This window comes from Giraffa tippelskirchi, chromosome 12 (assembly GCF_054371585.1).
Source record: "Giraffa tippelskirchi isolate mGirTip1 chromosome 12, T2T-mGirTip1v1.2.pri, whole genome shotgun sequence".
NCBI classification, from domain to species: Eukaryota; Metazoa; Chordata; class Mammalia; order Artiodactyla; family Giraffidae; genus Giraffa; species Giraffa tippelskirchi.
In genome coordinates this window covers 127453155-127475064 of record NC_137286.1, presented here as the reverse complement: position 1 = coordinate 127475064, position 21910 = coordinate 127453155, and the positions used below count along the sequence as shown (strand labels likewise).

Here is a 21910-nt window from a genome sequence, read left to right as displayed (position 1 = left end):
CAGGACAAAATTACCTTCATGTGTATCTTCTGCTTTCTCTTATCACTAGCTTTCCTATCCTTTGTACTGGCAAGAGCAGAGAAAAGACTCCCCTTTCTAACAATGAAATAATTATCACCAACTCCAAGAAGGCTTCCTGTTCTTTCAGAAACACCACTGGAAAATGGAACTTTTCCTTACATTGTTCCAAAAATCTACTAGTTATGAGTCTCCTTTGTTGACAGATCTTGCTTCAAGTTCATGTTCATCCATGAACAACTACCTGTGGTCAGTGTAATGGAACATATATTATGGCCAATTCTGCATCAAATGACAACTCCTGGAGCTAAAAAGAATTGCTTTATCTAAAACACGTTGACTAAGTGGAGGATATGAGTTTTGCCTTAGGAGTTAATAGTACTAGAAGGAGCAGGCAAGCAAAAAACAGAGATGCTCAGAAGAACACTCAAATGTTTATTTAAAAAAGAGACCTAGCAGCTAAAAGCTGCTAATACGATATTGCTATATGTGCATGCATACTAAATTACTTCAGTTGTGTCCAACTCTGTGCGACCCTATGGACTGTAGCCTGCCAGGCTCCTCTGTCCACAGGATTCTCCAGGCAAGAATACTAGGGTGGGTTGCCGTACCCTCCTCCAAGGGATCTTCCCAACCCAGGGATCAAACCCTCATTTCTTATATCTGCTGTGTTGGCAGGTGGTTTCTTTACCATCTGGGAAGCCCCATTGCTATACAAATAGTATCAAAAATAGAATGTGAGGACCAACAAAGACTGAATAGTTGACTGCATAAGCCATGTATTTGTTATCCACAATCACATATGAAAGAGCAAATTATAGAAATGCATCATGTGTTATGATTCTGTGCTCTATACCTTTAAATACTATTGTGAAACCACAATACATTTATTTCACAGCTTCCTCAGTGGTAAAGAATCTGACTGCAATGCAAGAAACACAGAAGACACAAGCTGTTATCCCTGGGTTGGAAGGAGGAAATGGCAACCCACTCCAGGATTCTTGCCTGGAAAATCCCATGGACAGAGGAGCACGGTGGGCTTCAGTCTCTTTTGAGTCTCAAGAGTCGGACACAGCTGAGTGACTGAGCATGCATTATTAACATGCTCAGAATACTTGAGTGCAAAATGATACTTCTCACAATCATCAAAATGAATAATAATATTTATACTGAAATGATTATTAATTTTGCATGTTTTCCTCATTGCAGTCTGTAAATTTAAAAATGGCTCTATTGGCAAGACATCTTTGTAAAGAAAATATTCACTTTTTAGTATGTGAATACTAAATAGAATTTAGTATTTCATTCATAAATAATTTTGTAAAAAAATCGATTTCATTCTAGTCAGTTTAACATTCATGTTTTAAGAGAATATCTTTTATGGAATGAAAATGTGGTCCTTGTAATCACAATCAATATATTTTGCTAATTAAGGATAGCAGTAAAATAGGAATCCAAAGTTTCATCTAACTTTTTCAACATTTTTGTTTGCAATTAATATTTGAGAACCAAAGTTTGTGTATCTTTTATGAGAAAAATATGTTAAATCATCCAATATGCTCAAAACAAGTTAGTATAAATACAACAATAATTTGCATAGGTACTCCTGGAGTTTTACCTCTCAACTTTGTCAGATTTATAGAACATACTGGGAGTAAACTAAGCATATGCTGTGTTCTCATAAACAAAGCAATTTGGAAGAAAATTGCCACGTTAGGAGAGAACAAAAATACTTGCATATTTTAAGTGCTATGTTTAAAATTCAGGTATAATTATAAAAGTTGACAAAAATGAAATGATGAAAAACATCACAGAGCTAGAATAAGTATGTCTAAATCAATTAAAACACTGGTATTATAGAAATCTGCACAAATTATTAGAGTACAATATTGACTACTATACATCTATATAATAATACAGATATTTTTATAGTTTTAATTATGGCATTAAAAGGAAATATAAAATATTAAGGATGTATATAGGACAAAATGCAATCAGGTAAATTTTTAATTCTCCACATTTAAAATGTAATCAGCATTATTAAAGGCTTCCTTTACCTATGAAAATCAAAAACATGAAACATAGTAGTGGACGGGGGAGCCTGGTGGGCTGCCGTCTATGGGGTTGCACAGAGTCGGACACGACTGAAGTGACTTAGCAGCAGCAGCAGCAGTAGTGGCAACATTTGAGAGGCTTGAAATTCTATTTATTGTTTTATTTTATATTATTAAGTGTATATAGTAGAAGGGTTAAAAATGAAGATTGTTCAACCGAATTGTAGATCTATCAAGCTTCATAAATGCAGTTTTCTAAAAAGATATATTTTCCCTTTTAAAATTATAGTTGGTATAGAATTCTCGTTGGCACCTAGAACTAAATATGTTAAAAAGTCTGTCTTCATAGTAATTTTAAAACTCAACACTAGAATAATAGCTAAGCTCTTGTCTTTAACATTATTACCTCTTTGCTTGGGCAAAGTTAATCAAGGTTTATGCTATTAAGTTCTACATTTTCAAGATGTAAATAGGTTTTCCAACAGTCAGAGCATATAATCAGTTATTTTTTTTAATATTAGACAGGTCTATTTATAAAACCATACATACAAACATCTGTAAGCAAGACTCTGAGATTGCTATCTGAATGTTAAAAAAAATTATCTTTCTTTAGAATGATTTGTCCAAGCCAGAGTCCATACATCTTCAAACAATACAACTTAAAATAAGAGTACAATAAACATACAATAAATTAGCAAGTCAATGAATAAGGCAATTTTTCCAGAAATTATTAATTGGAGTTCTTTAGTTGCAAGCAACAAAAATCACCTAGCATAATTAAACAAAAAACTAATTTTTTGTGAATTATCATGTAGTGTACACATTTCCTGAGAACTGAGCATAAGTCTTAGCAATAGTCAGAAGCTAGTATAGATTCTGTTTTTGGCAACAGGAAATGTTCACTCATAGATGATAGTTAGACAGATGGCTGAAGAGATAGGGTATAACACATATATAATCTTCAACAGTTTTTCTCTTGGCCCTGGCATCACTCTTCTAATTATTTAAAATTTTAGAGGATTAAATCATTGTCTAATTGGATACATGCCTTTGTTTGGGTGAGGTGGACACTTATCATTTCTGCCCTTTTTTGTTTTCCCATTTTGTTTTATAAATTAGGAGACTGAAGCTCAGACAGAAAGGGTTTAGTAATCAATATTCAAAGTGTGTATTGATTTTATGGTTACCTTATAAGTTTCCACACTAGAAAATAATACTTGAAACCAAAGCTGATGATTAAAATAACTTATGTAGGTAAATTTAAATAAGCTTAAAAAGAGGGAAAAACAATCAATTATTTATACTTCAATAATGAGGCTATATACAGTCATGAGCTGAACATATGATTGAGATAAAATATAGAATTATAACTGAAGAAAGCTTTTTAAACAACCCTAATATATTTTAGGAGAGGCACCCAACTTCATTTTAACCAAGAATATACTTACAAATTAGACTGTTTTAAGGATACTTTGTGGCATTTTGTAATTCATGAGCTAATACTCATTTCTTTCCAGGCCTTTACATTTTCTTTGTCAATTAAATGAGAAGTATTTTGGATTACATTTATAAATTCTTTTGTCTATAGCTAAAAGTCACTACTTGTCTTAAGGTATCACAAGAATCCCTCATGCGCTTGACATCTATTGATCTCATCTACTTAATAGTTTTCTTTTCCGCTGTAAATCTATGTCTTGATCTTATTTCAAAATGGTAATGACTCTCTCAATTTTCTTTTATCTTAAAAATAATTAACTATGACATTTTAACATTCAAATTGGACAGGAATATAATTAGATATTTCAGTTACTCTCAAGTAAATCACCTTGTTTTTTTCAGGTATATATACGCAAACATTCCAGAAACAACCACCAATTATTTGAGCAGTGATAAATATCAGTTTAATGTGGATTGGAAAGCACTAACAGTGACAAAATATATTTAAAACATATAAGCCTGTACCTGAACCCACAAGTTCTTCCTCACAAATCCCAATATTTAACTACCTCATTTATATTAATACAAGCTTCCAGTACTCCTTCCCAGATAACAAAGGGAGTAGGGAATAAATATTATGGTGAATATTTTCATATTTAATTGGTAGCTAGATCAAAATATATTCCCATCTAACATGGAGATTTTAGAACCAGATAAAATATTTAGGAGACTCAGAGACATTTCTCCAGTCATTAGAACAGAAATAATTCCAACAGAAATTATTCCACAGCTACTCAGTGTTCCCTACAGAAGCAAGTGATTTTTATTTTTAAAGGGACTTCCACTGAATTGTCCTGACTTTTTGTTTAAATATCTGTAGAATAAAAATTACATGGAGAGAGTACTAAGAGAGATGAATGGAGCACTGCAAGCTCACTTTCCAGTTCCATCATGATGATAAAAGTTAAAGGCACACAGATAGTCCATGGCACATACACAGTCCATGGAATTTTCCAGGCAAGAATACTGGAGTGTGTAGCCTTTCCCTTCTCCAGGGTGTTGGCTGGAGTTGCTTTCATTTTTTTTTTTAATGCACTTTGTACATTATATACAGGAAAATAGTCTTATTCACTGTCATTCAAAGTTTACGAATAATGATGCCTGGTGATTTGAAGACTGTCAGTTTGGTAATATGCTACTGCTTTATAGTACTCAAAATAATATATTACGTATACAAAAAGATGATAATTAAGAAGGTAATTCACATTCCAGAATACTGGTAAGTTTACAAGTCACAGACGTAATTTCAATTGTCCTCCATTATAAGACTGAAAGAAAAACAGAAGGTAAAGACAGGTAAGAAGAAATCACAGTGAGAAAAAAAGAAATTAAATTTCATTAGTAATAAATAAATAAAATTAATATAAACTAATGTTGCACGTACATATTTTCAATTGTGTCTAAATATAATTTTTTTATTTATTGCACTTTAAAAGTTTTAATAAAAAACTCTTTAAAAAAACACTTTTGTTTTTATCCATGAAGGAAAGGTATTCTCATTCTCACCTGAGTATCTGTGTTCTATGCAATCATGCCGACGTTACATGGTGATGTTATCAGGGATCAATGATTTAAAGGTTTTAAAATTCTCCTATAGAACAATAAAAACTGTGAGTAAATGTTTCCATCATTAACACTGTTTTATTAATAGAAGTGTATATGTGTCTGTTGACGTGTGAAGCTAAAAATATATATTTGTATAACTTTTCTTCCATGGTATTTGCATAGCAATAATTTAACACTGAAAATTTCCACTAATTACAAGCAGTTTATTATTTTTCATTTAAAATTATAAGTAATGTTAAAAATAAAAACTGTTCAAATATACTGGAGAAAAGTCAACTCTGGGCAATTAAAAGGGCTGGCAAAAGAGAAGTCCTATGCTAAAATACTACTTTTCTTTATAAATACTAAGTATAGTTTCTCTGTTCTAGAACAAATACTCTTTATTCAGAATGTGTTTTAATGATTCATACATTCATGCAACTTATTCAATATATCAGTATTTTGCATCTGAATTTTCATTATTAGAATTAAAAAAAGGATTTGCTAATGAATGATCTCATCATTTCTAGGTATACAAAACAGTAGACAAAAGTTTTGCAGGCTTTACAGAAAAAAATTTTTATCAAGAATCTCAACCAAAGCATGCTTTTATACTGCCCTCTCATCTATGAGATTTTATTTAGAATCTGTGATTTAGAATCACAGATTACAGATAAAATAATTGACATTACTTTTTTCATATTTCAGTCTTTTTTAATGAAACCGCTGCCAGAATCATTTTTGTTCAACATAATATTTTTTCACTTTAACGACACTGACATCACAAAACATTCAGCCAAACACTAAAAACTGGAACTAAAACCTAATTATTCTTTATCAACACTAATCAGGATTCTGTTTATATCTCAATGCATAGTAGTAACCTTTATTAAGGTTTATAACACTGATGTTCAGCTTCAGTCTCAGAATTTGCTCTCTAGTTTGCTCACAGCTTTTATTCCAAGGAGCAAGTGTCTTTTAAATTCATGGCTACAGTCGCCATCTGCAGCGATTTTAGAGCCCCCCAAGATAATGTCTCTGATTCCATTGTTTCCCCTCTATGTGCCACGAAGTAATGGGACCAAATGCCATGATCTTAGTTTTCTAAATGTTGAGTTTTAAGCCAACTTTTTCACCTTTCTCCTTCATTTTCATCAAGAGGCTCTTTAGTTCTTCTTCGCTTTCAGCCATGAGGCTGGTGTCATATGCATATCTGAGATTATTGATATTTCGCCCACCAATCTTGATTCCAGCTTGTGCTTCAACCAGCAAAGCATTTTGTATGGTATAGCCTGCATCTAAGTTAAATAAACTGGGTTACAATATACAGCCTTGAAGTACTCCTTTCCTGATTAGGAACCAGTCTGTTGTTCCATGTCCAGTTCTAACTGTTGCCTCTTGACCTGCATACAGATTTCTCAGAAGGCAGGTCAGGTGGTCTGGTATTCCCATCTCTTTAAGAATTTTCCACAGTTTATTGTAATCCACAAAATCAAAGGCTTTGGCATAGTCAATAAAGCAGAAATAGATGTTTTTCTGGAACTCTCTTGCTTTTTCGACGATCCAAAGGATGTTGGCAATTTGATCTCTGGTTCCTCTGCCTTTTCTAAATCCAGCTTGAACATCTGGAAGTTCACAGTTCACATACTGTTGAAGTCCAGCTTGGAGAATTTTGAGCATTACTTTACTAGAGTGTGATATGAGTGCAATTGTGTGGTAGTTTGAGCATTCTTTGGCATTGCCTTTCTTTGGGATTGGAATGAAAACTGACCTTTTCCAGTCCTGTGGTCACTGCTGAGTATTCCAAATTTGCTGGCATATTGAGGGCAGCACTTTCACTGCATCATCTTTTAGGATTTGAAATAGCTCAACTGTAACTTCATCACCTCCACTAGCTTTGTTCGTAGTGATGCTTCTTAAGGCCCACTTGACCTCACATTCCAGGATTCTAGCTCTAGGTGAGTGATCACACTATCACGGTTATCTGGGTATTGAAGATCTTTTCTGTATAGTTCTGCGTATTCTTGCCACCTCTTCTTAATACCTTCTGCTTCTATTAGGTCCATGCCATTTCTGTCCTTTATTGTGCCCATCTTTCCATGAAATGTTTCCTTAGTATCTCTAATTTTCTTGAAGAGATCTCTAGTCTTTCCCATTCTATTGTTTTCTTCTATCTCTTTGCACTGATCACTAAGGAAGGCTTTCTTATCTCTCCTTGCTATTCTTTGGAACTCTGCATTCAAATGGGTATATCTTTCCTTTTCTCCTTTGCCTTTCACTTCTCTTCTTTTCTCAGCTATTTGTAAGGCCTCTTCACACAACCATTTTGCCTTTTTACATTTCTTTTTCTTGGGGATGGTCTTGATCACTGCCTCTTGTACAAGTTACGAACCTCGTCCATAGTTCTTCAGGCACTCTGTCAAACAGATCTAATCCCTTGAATCTATTTGTCACTTCCACCATATAATCGTAAGGGATTTAATTTAGGTCATACCTGAATGGTCTAGTGGTTTTTCCTGCTTTCTTCAATTTAAGTCTGAATTTTGCAATAAGGAGTTCATGATCTGAGCCATAGTCAGCTCCTGGTCTTGTTCTTGCTGACTGTATAGAGCTTCCCCATCTTTGACTGAAAAGAATATAATCAATCTAATTTCGGTATTGACCATCTTCTGATGTCCATGTGTAGTGTCTTCTCTTATGTTGTTGGAAGACGGTGTTTAGCATGATCAGTGCTTTCTCTTGACAAAACTCTGTTAGCCTTTTCCCTGCTTCATTTTGTACTCCGAGGCCAAATTTGCCTGTATTCAAGGTATCTCTTGACTTCCTACTTTTGTATTCCAGTCCCCTATAATGAAAAGGAAATCTTTTTAGTTCTGATTAAGTTCTAGGAAGAGATGTACTTTTTTTTTTTTTTTAAACTTAAAGAAGTCATAAACGACATTTATTACCTTGGTATATCATACTGGTTTTATTGCTGTTCCTTCACATTTCAGTGGTTTTCCGTCTTCCTCCCTCCATCCACAGTCTGGCTACACAGTGCCTTCTTGAACCGCTAGTTCACAGCAGCAATAAGATTTTTTCCACACCTCTAAGGCCATTCATTCACAGAGTCACAGCTCGGGTCCACAAACCCTTCCCTATAGGAGGTTAAATGACTGCGAAAGAATTTGTAATAAACCAGGCCTCCCAGAATGGCTAGTTCCAGTAAGATGACGATGGAAACTAGCAGCTTGTTGGTTGTCACTTTTCTGGACACTGAGCGGAGAGTCTTCAGACTTTTGCTCAAGTTTTCACTTGTATTTACCAGTCTACTCTTGGTACATTCCAACTGGTCACATTGCTCCCCCAGCTTTTCTATGATTTCTGAGCCAATCTGGTCAGTCTCTGCAGCAATACAATGAGAATGCTCAATACTCTGGGTGGCCCAGTTCAGGCTGTCAGTGCCTTGCAGAAGTAATGCCTTTTGAGACTGTAGCCGATTCATACGCTCGTTCTCCACAGCGTATGCACCATATTTCATGTCTCCTTGGGCCCCAGGAATGGCTGTCAAAGGTGTACTTCTCACTTCCCGATGGAGTTTGGCAAGGTTCTTCTGGTAGGTTCGAAGCTTAGACATCATAGGGTTACAAAAAGATAGGGGTGCATAATGTAGTTCCTCTTCCATCTCTGCCAGCGTTTCATTTGCTTCCTATTGCTTTTCATCGAAATCTCTGATTAACTTCTTCTCTTCTGTCCCTGCCATCCCCAGGAGCTGCTCTGGCACCCCTCACAGGTCTTCATGGAGGCCGCGGAAGATCTCGTGCAGTTTCTCGAAGTGCTCCGAGGAGGTGGAGGAGGTGGCCATGGCGCAGATCGCTCTTGAGCAGCGGGTGCCGAGATTCTGGGCACAGGGCCCGTTCCTACTGAGCTGTCAGCCACCCAGCCCCGCAGGAATCACGGCGACCGCTGCCACAGTCGCCCAAGACGAGCCGCTTCCCGGAATCAGTTCAGTTCAGTTCAGTCGCTCAGTCGTGTCCGACTCTCTGCGACCCCATGAATTGCAGCACGCCAGGCCTCTCTGTACATCACCAAATCCCAGAGTCTACCCAAACAGATGTCCATTGAGTCAGTGATGCCATCTAACCATCTCATCCTCTGTCGTCCCCTTCTCCTCCCGCCTCCAATCCTACCCAGCATTAGGGTCTTTTCCAGTGAGTCAACCCTTCGCATGAGGTGGCCAAAGTATTGGAGTTCCAACTTCAACATCAGACCTACCAATGAACACCCAGGATTGATCTCTTTTAGGATGGACTGGTTGGATCTCCTTGCAGTCCAAGGGACTCTCAAGAGTCTTCTCCAACACCACAGTTCAAAAGCATCAATTCTGCGGCGCTCAGCTTTCTTCACCATCCAACTCTCACATCCATACATGACCACTGGAAAAAATATAGCCTTGACTAGATGGACTTTTGTTGGCAAAGTAATGTCTCTGCTTTTAAATATGCTGTCTAGGTTGGTCATAACCTTCCTTCCAAAGAACAAGGGTTTTTTAATTTCATGGCTGCAATCACCATCAGCAGTGATTCTGGAGCCCAAAAAAATAAAGTCTGACACGGTTTCCACTGTTTCCCCATCTATTTCCCATGAAGTGATGGGGCCAGATGCCATGATCTTAGTTTTCTGAACGTTGAGCTTTAAGCCAACTTTTTCACTCTCCTCTTTCACCTTCATCAAGAGGCTCTTTAGTTCTTCTTCAGTCTCTGCCATAAGGGTGGTGTCATCTGCATATCTGAGGTTATTGATATTTCTCCTGGCAATCTTGATTCCAGCTTGTGTTTCTTCCAGCCCAGCGTTTCTCATGATGTACTCTGCATATAAGTTAAATAAGCAGGGTGACAATATACAGCCTTGACGGACTCCTTTTCCTATTTGGAACCAGTCTGTTGTTCCATGTCCAGTTCTAACTGTTGCTTCCTGACCTGCATACAGGTTTCTCAAGAGACAGGTCAGATGGTCTGGTATGCCCATCTCTTTCAGAATTTTCCACAGTTTATTGTGATCCACACAGTCAAAGGCTTTGGCATAGTCAATAAAGCAGAAATAGATGTTTTTCTGGAACTCTCTTGCTTTTTCTATGATCCAGCGGATATTGGCAATTTGATCTCTGGTTCCTCTGCCTTTTCTAAAACTAGCTTGAACATCTGGAAGGTCATGGCTCACGTATTGCTGAAGCCTGGCTTGGAGAATTTTGAGCATTACTTTACTAGCATGTGAGATGAGTGCCATTGTGCAGTAGTTTGAGCATTCTTTGGCATTGCCTTTCTTTGGGATTAGAACGAAAATTGACCTCTTCCAGTCCTGTGGCCACTGCTGAGTTTTCCAGATTTGCTGGCATATTCAGTGCAGCACTTTCACAGCATCACCTTTGAGGATTTGAAATAGCTCAACTGGAATTCCATCACCTCCACTAGCTTTGTTCGTAGTGATGCTTTCTAAGGCCCACTTGACTTCACATTCCAGGATGTCTGGCTCTAGGTGAGTGATCACACCATCGTGATTATCTGGGTCGTGAAGATCTTTTTTGTACAGTTCTTCTGTGTATTCTTGCCACCTCTTCTTAATATCTTCTGCTTCTGTTAGGTCCATACCATTTCTGTCCTTTATCGAGCCTATCTTTGCATGAAATCTTCCCGGAATAGATGTACTTAATCAATAATCAGAAAAAAAACTTAATATAGTTATTTAATAAGTGACAAAAAGAGAGAAAGCATTTTGAATTAAGAACAAACAATATGGTCCTTTCATAGTATTAGGAAAAATCAGAAGAAACATTTTTGACAAATTGACTTTGAATATAAACCCACAAATAGAAGGAGAGTATTTAAGTTAAGGACAAATGGAGCAATACTGAAGTCAAAGAAAATAGTAGGTGCAAAAGCACTGAATCCAGAGCAAGTTTGTTTCTCACCAGGAATTTAAAACCATTAAGAGTACCCCTGCTTTCATAATGAAATGATATTATGTCCAGAAAATAGACAGAAGCAAGATAAATACAGAAAATTTATGGTCTATTATTCTTTAAAGTTTATCTTAAGAATAACAAGCTGTCAGTGAATGAAAAGTGAAACTGTTAGTCACTCAGTCATGCCCAACTCTTTGTGACCCCATGGACTGTAGCATGCCAGGCTCCTCTGTCCATGGAATTCTCCATGCAAGAATACTGGAGTGGGTTTCCACTCCATTCTTCCAGGGGATCTTCCTGACCCACAGATTGAACCTAGGTCTCCTGGATTGTAGACAGATTCTTTTTTCTGTGTCAGAGAGTATTGTAAAGCAAAGAATTGGTAATTTTGTCTTATTATCCAAAAACTATTATAATAATGGCTCTATAAACTTAATTGATATTAATAAAGATGAATATATTGAAATGTGTTTAGAGGTTGTTAAAATCATGCTGGGAAAACATGGTAAAGCTTGAACTAGTATCAGTGGGAATATATGGATCTCTACAGATAAAAGGAAAGAGTTGAAAGAGATGGATGATTTACTGGTTGTAAGAGTGGCATAAGGATCTCTGGATAAAATACAGCCATTTTCCCAGATATTGGACTCTTCATAAGGAACTGGCTGGTTAAAAACAAATTTAGTTTAGATTGGGTCTCAACTAACTTCAAGACACTGAAGGAAGCTGTGAAGTGTTAGTTGCCTAAACTGGAATCAGAAAGACAATTGGAATTAGCATTGATATTTTTCAACTGAAGAATTATAGACAGAATTTAAAGATATGGGATAGTTAGGATGGGAAGACCCTTGGAGGAGGAAATCACAAGCCACTCCAGTATTCTTCCCTGGAGAATTACAAGGACAAAGGAACCTGGTGGGCTACAGTCCATAGGGTCGCACAGAATCAGACATGATTAAAGCGACATAGCATGCACACATAGTTAGGACTGTCTAGATAAAGAGACACTAAGGTTAAATTCAGAGCAACTACAAAATTTCAAGATCCTAGTTAAGGAGGATGCCAATGAAAATCATTGTTAAAAGGTGCAGCAATAGGTGATACACCAGGAATGTACATAAGCAGATAATACTGCCAGATAGGAGACCCTTGGGCTCTTGCCTTCTCTGTCCAACCTACTTTCCCTGACCTGGACTAGGCCCATACCAGTCAGTGCTCGCCTCATGTATGATCATGATTGTTATCACACAAGAGTTTATAGAATATCAGCTCATTCCTAGTGGCTTCTGCTTCTGCAACAGAGAAGTGATTCAGGGTAAAGTAAAAGAAAAAGCACTAGCTTCTGATATGGACTGTTTAAAAGAAAGGTGCCAGCAAAGAAGTCAATGATCAATATCCTGGTGATTAAACATGGGAATTAAGATTGTTGAGAAAGATTAAACTGAGCAAAGGAGAAAGATCACTGAAATCATGAGAATAAAATTAAGTGAGCAAAAAGTTGGATACAACTAAAGACAGTCTTTCAGGGCATCAGAAATAGAAAATAACAAATTTGAGAGCAGGTTTTGTTCCTTAGTGGATAGTGACCAGGTGAAATAGTAGTTCTTGTTTTTATGTATCAATTTGAAACATAGAATGGCCTCTTCAAATGATGTGAGGACATCCTCTATCTGCATATATTTATAAGTTATCTGCATGATAGATAATAATTGTACAAAATTTATAAGATGACAGTGAGGGTAATAAACAAGCAAAATAATCAGAGACTATTTTAGAAAGCAATATACAGCGCTGAGAGTTCAGTTCACAAGTTGATACTATTAACTTTTATTTCATAAGCCAAGTAAAATATTAGAAAAACTTTAGCCTTTTAGGACTTTGTGAAAGAAAATGAAGTGCCCAAATCTGAAGATAGAGCCATTCTGCCTGTGATGCAACTGTCTAAACCTCCCATGTTTCTCATATACATACTTTATCTGCAACAAGTGGAGAAGCCTTTGAAAGCATCCTAACCACATTATGCAACCACAGTTCCTATAACCAATATCTTTCATCAGAAGAAGACAATGAGAAAATAAGAAGGAGAGTAGTATCAGGGGCCCTTAGGATTTGTTTAATATGATGCCAAATGGGATGTGAACAGAATGAAAGCTAGCATGCTTAGGAGAATTTCAAAACCATGGGAAGATTTGAGGGAAATCAACTCTGTTGACTACAGTTTTCAAGTAAGTAAGATAAAAATCGTCATGCATGTTTTGAAATTTCAAAAATTTATGTAACATTTCAAGTTTAAATTACAAATATTAGCTTTCTGTCAACAGATACTGGAGAACATATGGCTTACACAGCTGGAAAAATGGTTCAGCCTAACAGAGAACAAATGAATAAATGTCCAAATTATTTTACATGTTATATGATAATTCCAAGACTTTCAAGAATTTTAAATTTTGTAAAGTTGGAGAAGAATATTTAATAAGATTAAACATTTATCTTAACTTTATTTAAGCCTTGCCAAAGATTTTGTTACATGGCTATTTTGTTGTAAGGTGATTATTTTCAATAGAAAGTAAATCTTCCATGTAAAAATAATAGCCTTAATTTTATATTTTAAGCAGAATATCACAATAAACCATATTACTGGCTTACTTGGCTGCCTGGATTTGTATATATCTTCAAGTTCCAACTGGAGAATTATTTTCCTAATTCTGGATCTCCAGATTACAGTTTCACCCCTCTAGACACTTCCAAAGATGCCCCACATCCACCACTACATCCAGTAATCATTGATAATAACCAATTGTCTATTTAATGCTAGATTCCCTAAGCATTGTGTCTGGTAACTTGTTATAAAATCTTTTCCCCATACAGATGTGTTTTTATTTATCAATATGTTATTTTCAAGAAATTGTCAATAAATAAAAAACACATTTAAGTGTAAAACTAGCTAACTAAATGATTTACGTATCAGTTCTTCTAGTAGCTTTCATTATGTTTAGGACTACCTGGTGGGATGTTGGATTCTTTTAGAATATAATTTCTGATTTCATGGTGCTCTTGATTGCTATGGATGTGTACTGCTTACAATCTGACAAGTAACTATTTTTTGTTATAATCCCTTTGTGTGTGTGTCTCAAGTAGATTTGTATTTGAAAATAGGCAATTTCTAATATTTTTCCATAGAAATTGTGATATGCATAAGCAAACAGTAATTTCAAAGTCATGATTCATTCATTTATGTTTTGTAAATACACTTGAAAATAAGATTGAAATTTCTTAGATCCAATTTGTAGACCATTATGATGGTGGAAGCCCCCTGTTGTAGCTGTAGGTGCTATGAATCCTCAAGTGTGCAAACCAATATGTATCTTCACTGAGTTCCACTGTGTGGTGGCTAATTCATTCATTTCTGTAAGCATGTGAGCAATGGTGAAGTCTCTGGTCCATGAAATTCTGTTAGTTTAGTTGGGGCCTATGGGTTTTCCTAATTCAACACTCAACAGTACTGTAAATCTTATTGAAGTTTTAATGTAATTCTCAATTCATCATCAGTTCAATGGCTCCGTTTCTAGCCTTTCATTACTGATTCACTGTGCCTCACTTTCATTAACTGGCAAACTGACCTTCAGTAAATCAGCTAATATCAATGCCTGCCTGTGGCCTGTGGATACTTCTACCACCTACCTGTGTCACACATCTACCAAGAGCAAGTCAGGAGCAGGAATCCAGCAAGTGCCTCTAGCTATCACTTCCCCCCACCCCATGGTGCTCTGCTTGATAGCCTATTTGATAGGTTGCTCTATTTGATAGCCTCTGTTTGATGAGAGGATTCATCTGTGTGGTAATCTTCTCTGAGATTTTAAATAAAGAGTAGGGGAGAAGGCAATGGCACCCCACTCCAGTACTCTTGCCTGGAAAATCCCATGAACGGAGGAGCCTGGCGGGCTGCAGTCCATGGGGTCACTGAGTCGGACATGACTGAGCAACTCCACTTTCACTTTTCACTTTCATGCCCTGGAGAAGGAAATGGTAACCCACTCCAGTACTCTTGCCTGGAGAATCCCAGGGACAGGGGAGCCTGGTGGGCTGCCGTCTATGGGGTCGCACAGAGTCGGACACGACTGACGCGACTTAGCAGCAGCAGCAGCAGCAGCAGCAGCAGAGGATGAGCTCTTATGCATGTGATTTTCTTCCAAACAAATCTTCTCCAATGCATTTTGCACAAGAGGGTAAAGCAAGGATACATATATCTCACTGGTTGCTTCCTGTAACTCTTCAGCTTATCTCTTCCTTTTCATGCCTAACCCCTTCAGAAAATGACTTACATCCCCTTCCTATCCTAAAACTAATTCTTCGTCTTTCTTTTTTAAGAGTTAACATTTACTCTCCTACTTTTAGTATGACCAAAAAGGTAAAGAAATTGAAAGAAAAATCAAAGCTATGGGAAAAGAAAAAATCAAGAAAACTTAGCTTTGTTTTTAAATTATAAATATTATTTCCACTATACAGGACTCCTTTATGGAAAAAGTACTTTCTGAGAATAGGAGTGATAACCAAGGCATGTGGCACAGAGCCTGGTAAAAAAACAAACACTTAAAAAATCAGATGAAATAACAGCAATGAATAAAAAATAAGATAAACATATAGCTATACACTGAATGTATTTTTTCATATTTCCAAAAAATTTTCAATGCTATTTTATTGTTGTATTTTATTTTTAAATATTTGTTTCACAAATCAGCTTGTATTTATTCTTTGATTATGTATATTCTATTTTTAAAAATAAACTTGCTTTTGTTTCAATCTAGATAAATAATATTTCACAACAATGTTTAGCAATGGAAGGAGCAATAATCCTAAAAGGACAAATGTTGTAACTCAAAAGTTAATGACAAGTCACTAAGCTAAGCAATTCTAATTAATAATAATAATAATAGTATGACAAGAAATACACTTACTTTGCAGGCTGATATTAAGACACAAACAAAACACGTTATTCTCTTTTCTGACTGAAGTTTTATTCCAGGTCAATAAAATAACTGCTTTATAATTTGTGGGGCTATTTATCAAGAAGAGCACAGATATACTTGAAACATATCTCTTCTCTTTTTTAATGATCTGATAGTAGATCATACTAGCCAAATTTAAGCTTCACACTGGATCTTTCATGCAACGCATTAAAATTGATATTTTGACAACATAAAAGTGTATCTGAATTTTATAGTCACTTAATAAAAATGTGAGAACCTGACCAGGCCGAGATTTTGCCTTATTCATGGAGATAAATGTCTTAATAAACCTCCCTTTCATCTTCATCTAAGTTTTACATGAGTGCCTGGTACTTCGTTTGAATGCAGAGAACAGTAAAAACTAGTCCAGTGATATAATATCTGAATTTTAAATCTCTAAACCAGGCTAGTTGCTGTAACTAGTAATAAGTAATGCTCTTAAAACAATATTTTAAAATGAGAATTTAATTAAAGAACTAAAGGAAAACTGAGTTAAATATAGATTTTAAATTATTACATAATGCTAATTATATGCATTATTAATAAGCTATGACAACCAATTAAAATCCATAATTAGTCAAAATAGGGGTTGGAGTAATGTAGACATATCAATAGCTTTATATTTAGCCACATATTAAAATAAAAATTATGTTAAGTGGTTTGACAGGTAGCAGCATAAGCATAGAATATTACAAAAAATGCATTATCTACTATCCCAAATTGGTTAAAATATTAGACTATATGAGTAATATTTACCAAATTTTGCTTAAAAAAAAATACAGTTTTTCCTTGATGAGGCAGTCCAAAAAACTGCTTCTTTGTAGTCATTTGTCAGCAAACGCACACACACACATCCTGTCTAAAAGTAAAATGAGAAAACTGGTAATATATGTTTCATGAGACAGTAACCTATGTTGTAAAGTCTTGGGCATCAGTGAATCCTCAGCTCCTAGGAATCCTTAGCACACTTACATGATAACTAAATATTTGTTGAACTTATAAATGGATAAGAAGCTGCTCTATGTGGTAGTTCTGATAATCCACTAATGGCAGAGATAGTAAATTATTTTTAATTATATATGTAAGTGATTAATTAGATATTCTCATCTGAATGCAGAGTTCCAAAGAATAGCAAGGAGAGATAAGAGAGCCTTCCTCAGCGATCAGTGCAAACAAATAGAGGAAAACAACAGATTGGGAAAAACTAGAGACCTCTTCAAGAAAATTAGAGATACCAAAGGAACATTTCATGCAAAGATAGGCTCGATAAAGGACAGAAATGGTATGGACCTAACAGAAACAGAAGATATTAAGAAGAGGTGGCAAGAATACACAGAAGAACTGTACAAAAAAGATCTTCACGACCCAGATAATCACGATGGTGTGATCACTCACCTAGAGCCAGACATCCTGGAATGTGAAGTCAAGTGGGCCTTAGAAAGCATCACTACGAACAAAGCTAGTGGAGGTGATGGAATTCCAGTTGAGCTATTTCAAATCCTCAAAGGTGATGCTGTGAAAGTGCTGCACTGAATATGCCAGCAAATCTGGAAAACTCAGCAGTGGCCACAGGACTGGAAAAGGTCAGTTTTCGTTCCAATCCCAAAGAAAGGCAATGCCAAAGAATGCTCAAACTATCGCACAATTGCACTCATCTCACATGCTAGTCAAGTATTGCTCAAAATTCTCCAAGCCAGGCTTCAGCAATACGTGAACCATGACCTTCCAGATGTTCAAGCTAGTTTTAGAAAAGGCAGAGGAACCAGAGATCAAATTGCCAATATCCGCTGGATCATAGAAAAAGCAAGAGAGTTCCAGAAAAACATCTATTTCTGCTTTATTGACTATGCCAAAGCCTTTGACTGTGTGGATCACAATAAACTGTGGAAAATTCTGAAAGAGAGGGGCATACCAGACCATCTGACCTGTCTCTTGAGAAACCTGTATGCAGGTCAGGAAGCAACAGTTAGAACTGGACATGGAACAACAGACTGGTTCCAAATAGGAAAAGGAGTCCGTCAAGGCTGTATATTGTCACCCTGCTTATTTAACTTATATGCAGAGTACATCATGAGAAACGCTGGGCTGGAAGAAACACAAGCTGGAATCAAGATTGCCAGGAGAAATATCAATAACCTCAGATATACGGATGACATCACCCTTATGGCAGAGAGTGAAGAAGAACTAAAGAGCCTCTTGATGAAGGTGAAGGAGGAGAGTGAAAAAGTTGGCTTAAAGCTCAACGTTCAGAAAACCAAGATCATGGAATCTGGTCCCATCACTCCATGGGAAATAGATGGGGAAACAGTGGAAACAGTGTCAGACTTTACTTTTTTGGGCTCCAGAATCACTGCTGATGGTGACTGCAGCCATGAAATTAAAAGACGCTTACTCCTTGGAAGGAAGGTTATGGCCAACCTAGATAGCATGTTTAAAAGCAGAGACATTACTTTGCCAACAAAAGTCCGTCTAGTCAAGGCTATATTTTTTCCAGTGGTCATGTATGGATGTGAGAGTTGGACGGTGAAGAAAGCTGAGTGCCGCAGTATTGATGCTTTTGAACTGTGGTGTTGGAGAAGACTCTTGAGAGTCCCTTGGACTGCAAGGAGATCCAATCAATCCATCCTAAAAGAGATCAATCCTGGGTGTTCGTTGGAAGGTCTGAATTTGAAGCTGACGCTCCAATACTTTGGCCACCTCATGCGAAGGGTTGACTCATTGGAAAAGACCCTAATGCTGGGTAGGATTGGGGGCGGGAGGAGAAGGCGACGACAGAGGATGAGATGGTTGGATGGCATCACCGACTCGATGATCATGGGTTTGGGTAGACTCCGGGAGTTGGTGATGGACAGAGAGGCCTGGCGTGCTGCAATTCATGGGGTCGCAGAGAGTCGGACACGACTGAGCGACTGAACTGAAGTGATTAATTTATCCTAATAAGTAATAACACACACTGTCTGTAATATTTAGCATCAAGATAATTAGATCTTCCCTGGTGACTCAGATGGTAAAGTGTCTACAATGTGGGAGACCTGGGTTTGATCCCTGGGTCGGGAAGATTCCCTGGAGTAGGAAATAGCAACTCACTCCAGTACTCTTGCCCGGCAAATCCCATGGACAGAGAGCCTTGTAGGCAACAGTCCATGGGGTCTCAAAGAGTCGGACACGACTGAGCAACTTCACTTCACGAGATCATTAGAGGCCAGTTTATACAATTTTTAAAGTGTCTTAGTGGAAAGACTGATGTTAAAGCTGAAACTCCAATACTTTGGCCACCTCATGCAAAGAGTTGACTCACTGGAAAAGACCGTAATGCTGGGGAGGATTGGGGGCAGGAGGAGAAGGCAACAACAGAGGATGAGATGGTTGGATGGCATCACCGACTCGATGGACATGGGTTTGGGTAAACTCTGGGAGTTGGTGATGGACAGGGAGGCCTGGCGTGCTGCGATTCATGGGGTCGCAAAGAGTCGGACACGACTGAGCGACTGAACTGACTGACTGAGTTTGTCTTTAATAGTTTGAAAACTTCAAAAAAGTATTGTCATTGCGTACAGAAAGTTTCAGAAGATCATTTTATCATATCAGTGATTTTCAGAAATACTGATTGTGTGCAGAAAACAATAATCCCATTACACAATTATGGAGTGATGGAACAATTGTTTCATTAATGTGAGCAGGCCTAATGAATTAATTATTAAAATATTTAATGGTATAATTTCTTAACAATAATTTTTTCTATTTTTCATTCAAGTAATATGGAGCAAAAGTTTCTGACCCATGTTTCAAAATTCTAGTCTCATTAGAACTATAAAAAAATATATAGGCAGAGCCTCATTCATTTTACACCACTAGTTGTATCTTCTTTTTAATTTTTTTGCTATGATCAATATTAAATGTGAAATACCTTCTTACTCTCTCCTTTTCATAAAACATGGTTGTTAATGCCTGGATTACTATTGCTATATACTACCCAGCTAGGAGTGGAGAAGGCAATGGCACCCCACTCCAGTACTCTTGCCTGGGAAACCCCATGGACAGAAGAGCCTGGTAGGCTGCAGCCCATGGGGTCGCAGAGAGTCGGACACGACTGAGCGACTTCACTTTCACTTTTCACTGTCATGCACTGGAGGAGGAAATGGCAACCCACTCCAGTATTCTTGCCTGGAGAATCCCAGGGACGGGGGAGCCTGGAGGGCTGCCGTCTATGGGGTCGCACAGAGTCGGACACGACTGACGCGACTAAGCAGCAGCAGCAACAGCAGCAGCAGCAGCAGCAGGAGTAAAGAAAATTAATTCAATGTTGCTTTAATATTAACTGACAAAATACATATGCTTTAAACCAGTAGTGATGTTTAATAAAGTGTTTTTTTTAATTTCATTAACAATTTAGGTTACTATCAGATGCTGTTATTTAGTCTCTTTTTACACTGGAACTGTGAATAAGTGGTTATTTTAATGGCCAACTGACTTTTAACTGTCAGTTTTAGCAGCTATAACATGCACTCAAATTCTTGCTTATACCTGAAATATCTCTTTCCCTAGTTAGGTGCTGCCCTCTAAAGATGATCTCATATCATTTCCAAGTGGAAACTACTCTTTAAAAATGTCATTATCTTTCTATTCATAACAGGTCATTTTATGCTTTGAATATAATTATATCAATAGAATTATAAGTTTTCAAAAATTTCTATAAATAAAAATCAGTATTTATTTTTCAATGTTTTTCTAATAAAATAGTTTAGCTACTAGCATAATACTTAATATAAATTATTAAAAACTATTTTTTGAGACATGATTACAATACACTGAATCAGTAGTATGATTTATAAGAATATTTGGGTTTTATTATTTATGCTAGGTATATGATCAGTATGTAAACATTTAAAAATATACTTTGAAATATTTTCTGACAGGCATTTTTGAAAAATACACAAATACATATGTTAGAAAAGCAGACAAATATTCATGAGAATGAGACAAAGTGCAAATTCTTTTGGCATGAGAGTGAATATATGGTATTATGTAATTTCACTGTTTAAAACATCTTGTTCAATGGTTTTAATTGGGGGATGTATTACTAAGTGAAAGCCACATGAGCTAACTTCACAAAACAAGATTTTCTTTAGGGATACTGAAAATTATTTAAAGGAAAAGCATTGTATTTTATGCTTTTAAAAATGCTAATTCACAGAACAATATCTAAAATACATAATATCATGCTGTTCACAACAGTTATAAGCTGCTCTCTTTGAAGTTCTAAGTTTAAAAAATGTAGATAAGGAGAACAGAGAATTGAAGGGGTAGGGGAGGGTGATATGAATGAAGGAGATCAACTGTAGTGATGTATAGAAATTAAATTTTTGGTTGCAAGCATGCTGTAGGGTATACATAAGTAGACAACATGAAATTTACATACTGTTTTATCAACAAATGCTACTCAATAAAAAATAAATCTTAATTTTAAATACAAAAGAAAAACAAAATTTTGGATTTAATTTTATTAGACATTTCCTTGTAAAGTTTTTACTGTAATATTTTCAAAAAATGGATTGGTTGACTTTTCAACTTATGAATAAATATTATCAAAAATCTTATCATATTATAACTTATTTTGAGAAATTACAATTACTCAGTAAATATTATCCACAAAACATACAACAAATTTTAAATTTAGGGGCCCAGGGAAATATGTTTATGATATCATAGAAAAAAAGCATTTTTAAATTAATTAGAAAGCAAACTAAATTTTAAGACAATGAATATGCATTTCCATATTGGAATGTATGTTATTTGCCTAAAAATTATAAATAACACTGTTTTTCACTAATTCAAAGAAATTATTAGTT

General features: G+C 36.3%; 1 long non-coding RNA gene and 1 pseudogene across 2 annotated transcripts in view; both read right to left on the bottom strand.

Annotated features, from left to right (window-relative positions):
* Nucleotides 1-21910, bottom strand: part of LOC145529435 (uncharacterized) — a 286481-nt gene that overhangs the window by 168534 nt on the left and 96037 nt on the right. The gene's annotated exons all lie outside the window — the stretch shown is intronic.
* LOC145530124 (vesicle transport through interaction with t-SNAREs homolog 1B pseudogene) lies at nucleotides 8203-8958 on the bottom strand (annotated as a pseudogene).